The following is a 12,910-nucleotide window of genomic DNA, read 5'->3' on the forward strand; positions in this document are numbered from 1 at the left end:
GGTATCTCCCTTAGGTTTTTTTTTTTTTTCCTTCACTGAATGTTCTGAATCCTGAAATATTCAACAGCAAGCAGCATACAAAAGAATGAAAATCTAGACATTTGGACTTGCAATTTCCATAATATGTAGTACAGCAGTTTGTAAAAGCAGGCTTTCCAGTGTTAAATAACTGAGGAATGCAATCTGCTTAATCATTCCTTTTGAGATACATCTCATTTCTAAAAAGGCCTGTGGAGGAAAACTCTCACCCAGCTGGCTGTGTAGTATTTCATCGCACTGCCCATTGGTTCTTTCCTCAGAATTGAGCATCTATTAGCCACCCTTTTTACCAGGAAATTGGTGCACTCACCAGCTTATAAGCCTTTCTATGAGAACACTGCTTCTGAGGCTCACAAAGAAAGACATTGTGTACTTCTGCTGCAGGGGGGCTTAGTGAGGAATTCAGCCCCCAAAATGCTAAGTCTCAAACGCAAAGATTTCAGCCTCCAGGAAAACAGAAGCTGTCAAGCTATGAATGGTAAAAAATATTTTTCATTCTCTTTATTTTTGCCATTTCCCAAAGGGAGAACAGAAAGTAGCTTTACTTTCGATACTGCTTATTTACATCGATGCTTTGAAATGTCCACCAGTTCCACAAGATAAGTGCCCTCTCTACCAAAGCCAAGTTTATGTGTCTTAGCCACTGTCTTCCTATGATGCTATGGCCGACCATCTGACAATGAATTAGCTCTACTGTGCTTAGTGAGGCTGGAAGTAAACAGATGTACACATGAGCCCTCTTCTTTGCATTGCCAATTTCAACAATCATTTGTTAAGCACTTTTTATGTTCCAGACCCTGTGTAGACAAAGACAAAAATGGAACAACTCCTGCCCTCTGGAAATTAGATTCTTTTGGGCCAGGTAGTGTTTCACTAACATAGCCTTGAATAAGCCAAGTTCTGGACACCGAAGCACCATCTAGAGGACTACAATTTAAAAGAGATATTTTAAAATTTCACAATCTCTAAAGAGATACTTTAAATTCTCCAATCTTTAAAAAGATAATTTAAATCTTTTAAAAGATACTTTAAATTCTATAATTCAAAAAAAGATACTTTAATTCTACAATCTCTAAAGAGATACTTTGAAATTTATAATCTTTAAAGAGATACTTTAAAATTCTACAATCTCCAAAGAGATACCATAAATTTTACAATCTAAAAGAGAGGTTCCATTTTGATTCAGATATTTACTCTCTGGCCAAGTCAGTTATTCTCTGTTAGCAGAGCATCAAATGGTTGTTGTGGGGATCAAATGAAATAACATATGTAAAATGCTTTGCAGCCCTTGAAGTGCAATATGAATATTTGCTTTTGAGATCATTGTTAAGTCTCCTACTCTAACTGAACCAAAGTTTCTTCATCAGTAAAATGAGGGAAGTGGAATAAAAGGCCTCTGAAATCCCTTCCAGAGTTAGCTCAGGGATTCCATAAGTCCATAAATAAAAAACACAAAGGGAAGAGAACGTAGGGGTATGTCATTTTAAAAGAGATGACCAGAACCATTGCAATTTTGCTTTTGGGGGGACATTTTTTAAAAAAATTGAGGTGTTTTCTTAGGAGGACTCTGGAGACACAAGAGGCCCTGGTGTCTGATGGGGTTCAAAATATCACTCTTATAATTTGAGGGGGAAAGCTATCACCTAGCCTCTAGTCTAACATAAAATTATAGAGACTCCAAGGAAGAAAAGAAATAGAGATACAACAGCTGAGTTAGCAGAGAAGCATGAGGGGAATTGGGGAAGGGGTATGTTCTAGAAGGCAAGATGGCCACTGGCCTCAGAATCTCCAATGACTAGCAAACTAATTCATGGGATTTCAGTTTTTCCTGGCAATGCCCTAGAAAAGGAATAGTCCTTATTGGAGAGCTGAGAGGTGATGTGAAAAATGGATGGCATTTGTTTTCCACAGTTATGAAAATTAAATTGGAGGAATGAAACAAATTAGAAACCTGAAATCTACAAGGACATCAAAGAATAATCAAGAGTGGAGTTTATCGTCCCCCCCAGAAGAATGCAAGCTCTTTGGGGACAGGGATTAACTTTTGTAATCAGGAGTGAGGGGGGGAGAGAGACTGAGATTTGAAAAGAATACTTTCTTCTCTATTCTTAGTTCTCTTCTGTTACCCTTCCCCCTTGCAAATTGGAAGCTCCTTTGGGATCAAAGACTGGCTTTGTAATGAGTGGTGGAAATTTATGTTGTGTACCTTCTGTAATTTCCAAGTAATGGGGAATCAGGGGAAGGACTGGTGTTTCAGGATAGGAAATAAAATCTGCCTTCGGAGTTTCAAAGCTGTGATCTACTAACCTAGACACCCATTCTTGCAAGAATGTAAAAAGAAATCTTTTCTGCATTCATCAGTGAGTCAGTGGAGTTCTTGGTAAGATATTTTGTTTCTTACAGTGATTATCTTGGAATATGCAGTAAGACATGAAGAATGAGTTCCAGAAAAATAATAATGACTCCTCCCCCAACCCCGGTTTCCCTATCCTTGTCATTCTGAGAAGAAGCCCGCTGGGTACAAAAGAGAACTAGGTGTTTATCTCTATGACTGGGTGTCTAGGACCAAGATACAACATATAAGGAGGAAACCATGGAAAATCCAGACCAATACAATCCAACTGGGAAATTAATGCAATGCCTTTCACTATTTCAATTATCTAATTTATTTAGGTTTTTAATTATTTGTTCAGTAGTTTCAATTAAACATTAGTTATCTACTTGTGAATGAGTCCTCCTTCTGTGGTCTGGAATAGAGGGGCCAGGGAGAAAAGGAAGGAAGAGTGATTAGAGGGAACTAGAGTGGTTAGAGATCTCCATTAGGGACAATTTCTGTCACCGTGGATCGTGTAATGAACTTGGAAGCAGGAAGACTGATCTTTCTGAGTTCAAATCTAGCCTCAGACACTTACGAACTGTGTGACTCTGGACATGTGACTTAACCCTGTTGTCCCCAGTTCCTCGTCTGTAAAATGAACTGGAAAAGAAAATAACAAACCTATACTTTTTCCAAGAAAATATTTTAAAATAGGGTTATAAAGAATAGGATACAAACTGAAATGAATGAACAACTAGCCTTTCTCTTGTAGAATTAGTCTTCAAATAAGCCCGTCTGAGGCTTTGGAAATGGTTAAGACATGGGTAGTAGCAGCAGTGAGCTTGAAGCGCCATCTAGTGGTCTGATCATATATGTCATGGGTAGTTAGCCTTGCAGACAAGCCTTTGGTGACTCCAGCTTGAAAAGATCCGGTTGCCTCTAGAAAATAGGTTTATGTGCTTTCACAGGCTTCTATCTATGTAAATATCCTAGAAACAAAAGCAATGGCAGAGCCTGAGAATTAAATAAAACTCGGAAATTAAGGGAGAACAATTGGATTAAAATCTGAGCCATTTTCTAACCATTATATTCTTTTTCTTTTTTTTTTTAAATAATAGCTTTTTATTTTCATAATATATGCAAAGATAGTTTTCAACATTCACCCTTGCAGAACCCTGCGTTCCAAATTTTTTCCCTCTCTTACTCTCACCCCCTCCCCTAGACAACAATAATCTAATATGTTAAACATGTGCAATTCTTCTATATTTATTTCCACCTTCATCATGCTGGGCAAGAAAAATCAGATCAAAAGAGCCAAAAAAAAAAAAAGAAAACAAAAAGCAAGCAAACAACAACAAAGAAGGTGAAGATACTATGTTGTGATCCACGTTTAATCCCAATAATCCTTTTTCTGGATACAGATGGCTCTCTCTATCATAAACCCATTGAAATTGATCTGAATCACCTCATTTACCTCATATTCCAGTTTAATCTAAAGAACATTTAGACTTTAACCCCAGAGCTACTCATACTTACATATGTGCACATGCACACATATAGTCACTTCTGCATAGATGCCTATAAACTGTGTTTGAAACATAACCACTACATCTTGACTGCTGCTATTACTGTCTGTTTAGGGAAATTTGGAGGCAAAAAAAAAAAAGAAGAAGAAAAGGAGATCTAGGAATTGGACCTTGTAAAGTAACAAATGAAACTGACTTCACATCCCTAAGACAACACTGGTCTTAGAACGCTGCTGTGGATTTCCCTGATCACAGTTCCAGAGCTTAGAAAAGCACTAGCACTCAGGGTTGCAGGAGAACAGGGATCCTGGTTACAATTCCAGATCAAGAGAAGAACCAGAGCTGCAGGAAAGAAGAGTCCTTTTATGAGCTAAGACCAGAGCATAAGGAGATCAGTGACCACAAACCTCCCAGAATCATACCACCTTGAAAGCACCAAAAACATGCAGACTCCAAAAACTAGCTCTGAAAACATCAGCACAAAAAAATTCTGAAGTCTGAAACAGTCCCCATCCCCAGGTGAGCAGTCCAACTCTAATGTAAAGTTCCAAGTCAAGAAATGGACCAGCAAACAACAAAAAAGAACCTGACCAACAGGAGAATAGGAAAGATGATAATACATGAAAGGCCTCCCTTGGAAGATGTGTGACTATTGGGAGATTAATGCATTGTGAATTGGTCCAACCATTCTGGAGAAGAATTTGGAACTATGCCCAAAGGGCTATAAAACTGTGCAGACAGTTTACCATGTGCGCTACCGGGTCTGTATTCTAAAGCAACCATAAAAAAAGCAAAAAAGGACCTACCTGTGCAAAAATGTTTGTTATAGTTCTTTTTGTGATGGCAAGAAATTGGAAATTGAGAGGATGTCCATCAATTGGGGAAGGGTTGAATAACTTATGATATGTGAATGGAATGAAATAGTATTGTTCTTTAAGAAATGATGAACAGGCAGATTTCAGAAAAACTTGGAAAGATTTACATGAATCCATCCTGAGTGAAGTGACCAGGAGAACAATGTTCACAGTAACATCAAGATTATGTGATAATCAGCTGTGATTGACCTAATTCTTCTCAGCAATATAGTGATCCAAGACAATTCCAATACATTTGTGATGGAAAATACCATCCACATCCAGAGAAAGAACTATGGAAAGTGAATGCAGATCAAAGCATACTGTTTTTACTTTCTTCATTGTTTTTCTTTCTCATGGTTTTCCCCTTAGTTCTGATTTTTCTTTCACAATATGACTAATATGGAAATATGTTTAAAATGATTTATAACCTATATCAGATTGATTGCTGTCTTGGGAAGGGGGGAAGGAAAGGAGGAAGAAAGAAAAAAATTGAACTCAACATCTTACAAAAATGAATGTTGGAAACAATTACATGTAACTGGGAAAAAAATAAAATGCTATTAAGTGGGGAGGAGCAATTCTGGCTTCATAACCCATTCCTAATGTTCTATTACATGTAGCGTGTACTTCCATGATAGTAAATATTGTACTGAGCTACAGCCTACCATCAACTTGCCAGATATCTGGAAGCCCAAACAGTTGGTCTTCCAAGGAACATCCCAAATAGGAAATCCTCATATGTAAATTGTTTTGTATGAAAAAAATATGAAAAAGCACTTTTGAGTCTTACCCAGAAATTTGATTTCCAGTCATCTTCTCCTTTTCCAGGTCCATATTATATAACACCATGCTTTAAAGGCTCAGACTACTGAATCATCAATATTATTAATCCTACTACGAAGAGCTCTCTCTCTCTCTCAATGAAGCAATCTCAGAGGATTGCATTGGTTTGTCCTCCACAGATATTGGGGTTTTGTAGGTTCTTTTAAGTGGCTATAAAATAGAGAGTATTTTTATGCTCTATATTTAAGGAGGTCATATATGTTTTGTTTTGTTTTGTTTTTAACTTCTAGCTCAGAAATTCTGTATCTCTACTTTCAACTTCTTCCAATATTCCCACATGAAAAGCACCTGGAATCTTGGTTTAGGAACCACTGAAGACATGTTTTGTCATGGTCTTAAAGCCACTTCATGATACTTTTAAAAATTTTATTCACTGGATTATTATCACAATTTACACTGATTTTGATTTTTAAAAAATGACTTCCCAAGAGAATTCTTCATCCTGAATAGCTCTCCGTACTAAATGTCTATTCTTTTATCTAAAATTGCTGAAGATCCATTTTTCTTAATAGTAATATAAACATTAGTTTTTACTAAAGAAATGTATACATGCAACTGTTCATGTTCAGGTTTTGTGGTATTTAAGTTTGGGGGGAGCTTGATATCCAAAAAAGTACAAAGTAATTTCATCAAAAACTTGTAACAATTTATTTCATTATGGGGGGGGGGGGGGCACGATGTGAGGCTTTTTTTTTTTTTTTTTGCTTTTTGTGTCTATGATATATAATTGGAATAAATGGCTTCTATGATGGATTAATGGAATAAATAAATGATCTCACAAAAATTTATCAGAAGACTCTACAGAATAAGTAGGAGTGGAAAGAGGATAGTAAGACTATGCTTCAAGCTGTGTAATATAGTAGTTAAATTTAACAAGTTAAACGACAAATGGCAGACTTTGCAAGCATCCACAAGGAAGACATTCAGATATGAAAGTAAGACAATTTTTGTAGTGGCAAGAAAATGGAAATTAAGTGGATGCCCATCAGTTGGAGAATGGCTGAATAAGTTACGATATATGAATGTTATGGAATATTATTGTTCAGGAAGATGATTTCAGAGAGGCCTGGAGAGACTTACATGAACTGATGCTGAGGGAAATGAGAGAACCAGGAGATTATTGTACATGACAATAAGATTATCTGATGATCGATTCTGATGGACATGGCTCTTTTCAATAATGAGGTGATTAAGGCCAGTTCCAATGATCTTGTGATGAAGAGAGCCATCTACACCCAGAAAGAAGACTGTGGAAACTATATGTGGATCACAACATAGCATTTTCACTCTTTTTGTTGTTTGCTTGCATTTTGTTTTCTTTCTTATCTTTTCCCTTTCCGATCTGATTTTTCTTGTACAGCAAGAGAATTGTACAAATATGTTTACACATATTGATTTAACATAGATTACTTGCTATCTAAAGGAGAGGATGGGGAAAGGGAAGGAAATTTGGAACACAAAGTTTTGCAAGGCTCAGTGTTGAAAAATTATCCATGCGTGTGTTTTGAAAATAAAAAGCTTTAATTAAAAAAAAGAAAGTAAGATGATTTGAATAATACCAGTCATTAAAATTACAGGAGAATTAGGAGTGGTATATTTCAAGAACTAAAAATAAAAATAAGTAACTTAAAACAACATATCAGGAAAATCTGAGCCTAACCATTGCCAAAAAGATGGATGAACAATAAAAGAGAGATTTGGGGAGGGGCTGGAGGTAAGTGCATTTAAGAGAAATGATAGCTCTTTCCATTTTCAAACACAGTGCAACAGAAGTACAAGATAAATAACTATAAATATCAAGAAAAGATGAAATGATGAAATCAATTCTCCTATGTCTATAGATTTTTTTTTCATGAGAAAGAATAATCTGTGGTCTATGGGAAAACATCAAAAGATAACCACAAAAGAACAGAAAGGATTTAGGGAGATAAACATTTAAGAGGAACTAAATCATCATCCAAAGAGAATGAGGATTTTAAAGAATATCCCATTAGTTAAGCACCACTATCCCCAACTTCAAGTTAATATCTATTATGAGAGTCAATATAGCCTGGAAATTTTCACTAATTGGAAATTTGTTATTATTCAATCATGTCTGACTCCCCTTGACCCCCTTTGGGATTTTCTTGACAAGGATATTGGAGTGATTTGCCATTCCTTTTCCAGCTCATTTTACAGCTAAGTGTGATGACTGCATATTTTAAAATCAGCCTGAGTCAGGAATTCAGGTTAGGGGGAAATCGTCGATCTTTATTCTTAGTAACTAGAGAAGAAGAAGGAGCGAAGGTGAAGGGGAATCAGAGATGAAGGGGGATTAGCAATGTGAGCAGCTGCAACAAGACGCTAGCCAGCAGTCTCTCTTTCCGCTTCCTTTTCCACCCCCTTGCCTCCACCCACCATAATCATCATTTCCTATACAACACATCAAGACTTGCACAAAGAGTGGGCGGGGCCATTTTTTCTCCAAGCATATATATTAATAGAGTATGGTCCAATTACTATTTAGCCTCACGTGCTATTTACATCTCCTGCTTTCTTATGTTTTAGAACACAGGTGGTCATGCCATCTCTTGACTCCTCAGGGAGGTCAGAGCCCCCCAGAGGAGGTGATCACACCCTCCCTGACTTCTCAGGAAAGGAGGTGAAAGCACCAAAAAGGAGGTGATCACAACCCCCCTGACTTCTCAGGAAGGGAGGTGAAAAGCACCAAAGGGAAGTGGGGTTTGCTAGTGGGTTTTTGGGCTGAAGGGTCTTATTATGCACAAACCCATCAGCATGGGAGGTATTACACAAGGACACAGCAATAATGCAGAGGCTTTTAGTGATGACTCTCCCCACAGTCAGTGCAGGCTTGATGTGGTATAACAAACATGAATTGTATACACAAGTAACGGTATAACAAACAATATAAATCAACATGGTGTTGTAAAAGATTGCCAGAAGTCCTAGAAGGAGAGTATGTAAACAGCAGACACATACACCTTCTTCAGCAGCCAAGAGATAGTCCAAAACCAATCTATTGTCCATTGCTTCACATGTCAGGGAATCCAATGATTCCCTCCCGCCCCCAAGTTTTTGAAGTCCTGCAAAAGTCTTTTTATGTGTTAGGGAATCCAATGATTTCGGCAGATTTTGAAGTCCTGTAACAGTCTTATCATTTCTCAGAAAATCCAGTGATTCCTGAGGGCTTTCAAGTCTTATGTCTCAGAGAATCCAATGATTCCTGAGGGTTTTCAAGTCCTACAACAATCTTATCATGTCTCAGAGAATCCAATGATTCCTGAGGGTTTTGAAGTCCAACAATTTTCTATGTTCATGAGTTAAACGCCATAACTGCCACTCTCTTTCAATGGTGAGCACAATCAGCAACAGAACCACCCAATATTTCTTGGGTCTTCTCCTTCATTTCAAGGGTCTGCTCTGTCTCTCTGCGATGGACAAGGTGAATACGGCTCGTTGGCACCCATCTGATTCCTTCTCCACCTGTAGAGATACAAGCAAACCCTCTCTCCCAAGCAGTTAGCCTATCTGGTCCCTTCCATTCACCACTTTCTGGGTCTCTCCACATCACCTGGCGATTATCTAAAGATAGTGGAGCTGCTCGCACTGGACACTGCCCTTCTGGTGGGTTATAAAACCTGTCTGCCAGAGCCAGTGCATCTTTGTCAAAAATCAAGAAGTTAATAGTATAAAGGGCTAGATTTAGAAGTTCTCTAGGGTTATCTGTGGCTCCCCCTTTCTTTTGTTTTTGGAACAGCGTCTTAATGTCTCTGTTTCTCCTCTCAACTACAGCTTGTCCTTGAGGATTAAAAGGTATGCCAATGGTGTGTAAAATCTTATACTGTGCACAAAAGTGTGCAAAATGTTTAGAGGTATATGCAGGACCATTGTCTGTTTTTATTGCTTGTGGCACACCCATAATGACAAATGCTTGTGTGAGGAATTCAGTGACCACTCGGGCTGTCTCTTTTGCTGCTGGTATGGCAAAAGTGAATCCTGAAAAGGTGTCTACCACAATGTGGATAAAAGACAGGCGACCGAAAGATTTATAATGGGTCACATCCATTTGCCAGATTTCATTGGGTCTCAAACCACGAGGGTTCTTCCCTAGAGGCAGTGTAGAAGCCTGAAAGGAAGGCAAGCTGTACAGGATTTTACTATGCTCCTAGCTTCCTCTCTTGTTATTCCATATTGTACATGTAAAGCTTGAGCAGCCTGATGATATTTAGAATGAGATGCCTGGGCTTCTTAGAATAAAGGAGTATTGACCAACATAGTTAGAAGGCTATCTGCCTTTGAATTACCATCAAAAATGGGACCTGGAAGCCCACTATGAAAGTGGACATGCAAAATATAAATCTTACCTGGATGCTTTCTCACTTGCTCTTGAAATTTCTTAAAGAGCTGATATATATTAGAAAATGCAAATTTTATTTGGGCTGTGGCAATTCTTTGTACCACACCTACTGAATAGGATGAATCAGATATTATATTTATGTCTCCTGGATAATAAGTAAGAGCTAGAATGATCGCATACAATTCATTCTGCTGAGTGGACTGAAAAGGAGTTCTGACTACTCTCTTTATAGTTAAGTCATAAGAGTATACAGCATAAATATTATGTTTGGATGCAAAGATAGTTGGTCCTTTAAGAGGAACTTTAGAAACTTTTTCTTCAAGAATCCATTGCCAATTATGTAATAGTCTGGTTCTCTTTAATGGAGACCCATGTATAAAATTTGGAGCCATGGCTAATAAAATTTGCCACTCTGGGATGGTCTCACAGCACATATTAATTTGTGTATTGGTATAAAAGGTGTATATCTTGTCAGGTCTTGTCCCAGATAATTGTACTGATTGTTTAATGGCCTTTAATAAAATTCTAGCTACACACTGAGTAAGGAGTAAGACTTTGCTCTGGTTGTGCCAGGAAATTCACCCACTCTATTACACTGTCTCCTTGATGAAGGACTGCTGTGGGTGCCTCTCGTGTGGCAAAAACTGATATTTCCAAAGGTTCCCAATTCTGTCTACACCCATGACTTCCCTCAGCCATAAAAGGCCCTACTCCTGTCTCAGCACTATTCCACTCTAGCACTATAGTTGTTGCGGGCATCTTCCTACTAATCCAATTTAACCCCCTTATAGAAAACAACCAAAGAGCTCTGACCGTCATACTGTGCCTAGGAAGCATCACAACCTTATTTACCGCTATCTGCACCATCACTCAAAATGACATTTAAAAAATTGTACCCTTCTCCACATCCAGCCAACTAGGCCTTTTGAATAACTCTTTCAACCACATTGGATAAAGCCAGTTCAACTTTTCTTAAAGCCTCTTGAGCTTCTTTTGTAAGCTGGCATGGTGAATTTAAAGCACTGTCAAGCAGCATAAAGTGACTTGCCCAAGATGACACAGCTAATCAGGGTCTGAGAACAGATTTGAACTCAGGTCTTCTTGATACCAGCAGATACTATATCTGCTGTACTATCTAACTGCTCTATTAATAGGAAGAAAAAAGGTCATTGACAGAGCAATGGCTAGCATACCTTTACTTAAAGTCCCTAGATGAAAAGAGAAGGGATCATTTTTACAGTCGGTTCATAAGCATAGGAGCTATGGCATGTAGGAGAGTGGAAAAGCAATAGAGGGGAAGAAAGGGGGTTGCCAATAGAACTTACCCTAGAAAGGGAAAGGGAGGGTGCACTGAAAGTTGTTCTCAGAAGAGGGAAAGAATATATCTGCAGTGAAACAAGAAATGAGGGAGGAAGGGAAAGAAAGAAAAGAAACTTAAAACTTTGGTAAAAATCAAATAAATTTGAATCAGAGTGGCAAACATGAGCAAAGTAATATGAACCTGTGAGAAAGCATAGCATTTTATTGATCAGTGAATCAATCATTGTGTCCACTATGTGCTAGGAACTGGCCATAAAAATACCCAGAATGAAGCACTTGAAAACACCTTGCATACTAGCAGAAGGATAGCATAGAAATACCTGAGATCACAGTAGAGAGGGATTGAGTAGAAGTCAGGAGGCTCTGAGTTTGAATCCCCCCTCAAATATTTACTAACTGTAGCATCCTGGGAAAGGCATTTTACCTCTCCATGCTTTGGTTTCCTCATTTAAGACAGATGATAATTTCAGCCAGTTTCTCCCCTCCTTTGGTTTTGTTGTGAGAATCAAATGAATTGATAGACACAAACATACCTGGTTGGGTGGATGATGGATGGATGGATCTGGTGAAGGATGAATATATAGGTAGTTAGGTAGATAGACAGCACAGACGACAATAAATAGATGGACAGAAAGAAGGATGTATAGATACTTAGCATATCTGCCTCAGTTTCTTCAATTATCTTTTTCTGATTAATTAAAAATCTACTAATTTTTATAATGAGGAGGGTAGAGGAATATATTAGGAAATTAAGGTAATAGACAAAGGCTATCAAAAAAAAGTTTTTTTTGGGGGGCAGGGGAAATATCATAAACTATTTGTCTTACTACTTCCCCAGAAATCTACCTTGACAACCTAGCAATGTAGATGACAAAAAGAGGAGGCAATTAATCCCCAAGAAAGAAGTGGAATTTTGTGAGATGGAGTCAGAGGCTTGTCAAGAGCCTAGAATAATAAATTTGCAGCAACCCAGTGCAAAGAGTTTGGGAAGGAAGTGGCATCAGGCTCATGATCTACAACCTACCAGGAATCCCATAGCAATGAAGACAACCTCTTTCTTTAAACTGGAGCAACTTAATATACTCTTTGGGATAATTGTGATTTAGAGAGACAGACACAGTTTCAAACAGGGGTTCCTTATTTTTATTGTCTCCCTTTCTCTTATGGCCTGAAGTCTTGTGAAAGTCTATGGAATCCTGTTTAAAATCTTATTATGTAACTCATAAAATAAAGGGCAGGACAGGTGTTGGGTCCTGTACCAAATGACCCATGGGAGCTGATTGTTAAATTTTCTTTGTGAGGAATTATACCTTGGCAATACACAAACCTTACAAAGTGTTTATTTATTGTCTGTTAATACTTCAGACTTAAGAAAGCAATGGAAAAAATATTAAGAATACAGATTAAATGTAAAAGTGAATTGAGTATTTTTTCCAGAGAGCCTATAAACATTTACCAGCATATCTTTGGTTATTCCCCAATTTCTTCTTGGATTATCCATTATTTAGGAGAAACATAAAACAGAAATAAGCTCTATGTGTAATGGATAGGGAAGTGAACTTAAGAATCAAAAAGACTTAAATTTAAATCTTACCCCAAATCCTCATAAGACGCTGGTAAGTCACTCCATCACTCTGTGTCTCAATTTTCT

At 37.8% G+C, this 12,910-nt stretch overlaps 1 long non-coding RNA gene across 1 annotated transcript in view; it reads left to right on the forward strand.

Annotated features, from left to right (window-relative positions):
- Positions 1-12,594, forward strand: part of LOC127540618 (uncharacterized) — a 42,314-nt gene extending 29,720 nt beyond the window's left edge. Inside the window, exon 2 of the long non-coding RNA XR_007948249.1 lies at positions 12,098-12,594. This is a non-coding gene — a long non-coding RNA (uncharacterized LOC127540618). The remainder of the gene's footprint in view (positions 1-12,097) is intronic.
- Positions 12,595-12,910: the final 316 nt, after the last annotated feature.

The sequence above is a fragment of the Antechinus flavipes genome, chromosome 6 (assembly GCF_016432865.1).
Source record: "Antechinus flavipes isolate AdamAnt ecotype Samford, QLD, Australia chromosome 6, AdamAnt_v2, whole genome shotgun sequence".
NCBI lineage: Eukaryota > Metazoa > Chordata > Mammalia > Dasyuromorphia > Dasyuridae > Antechinus > Antechinus flavipes.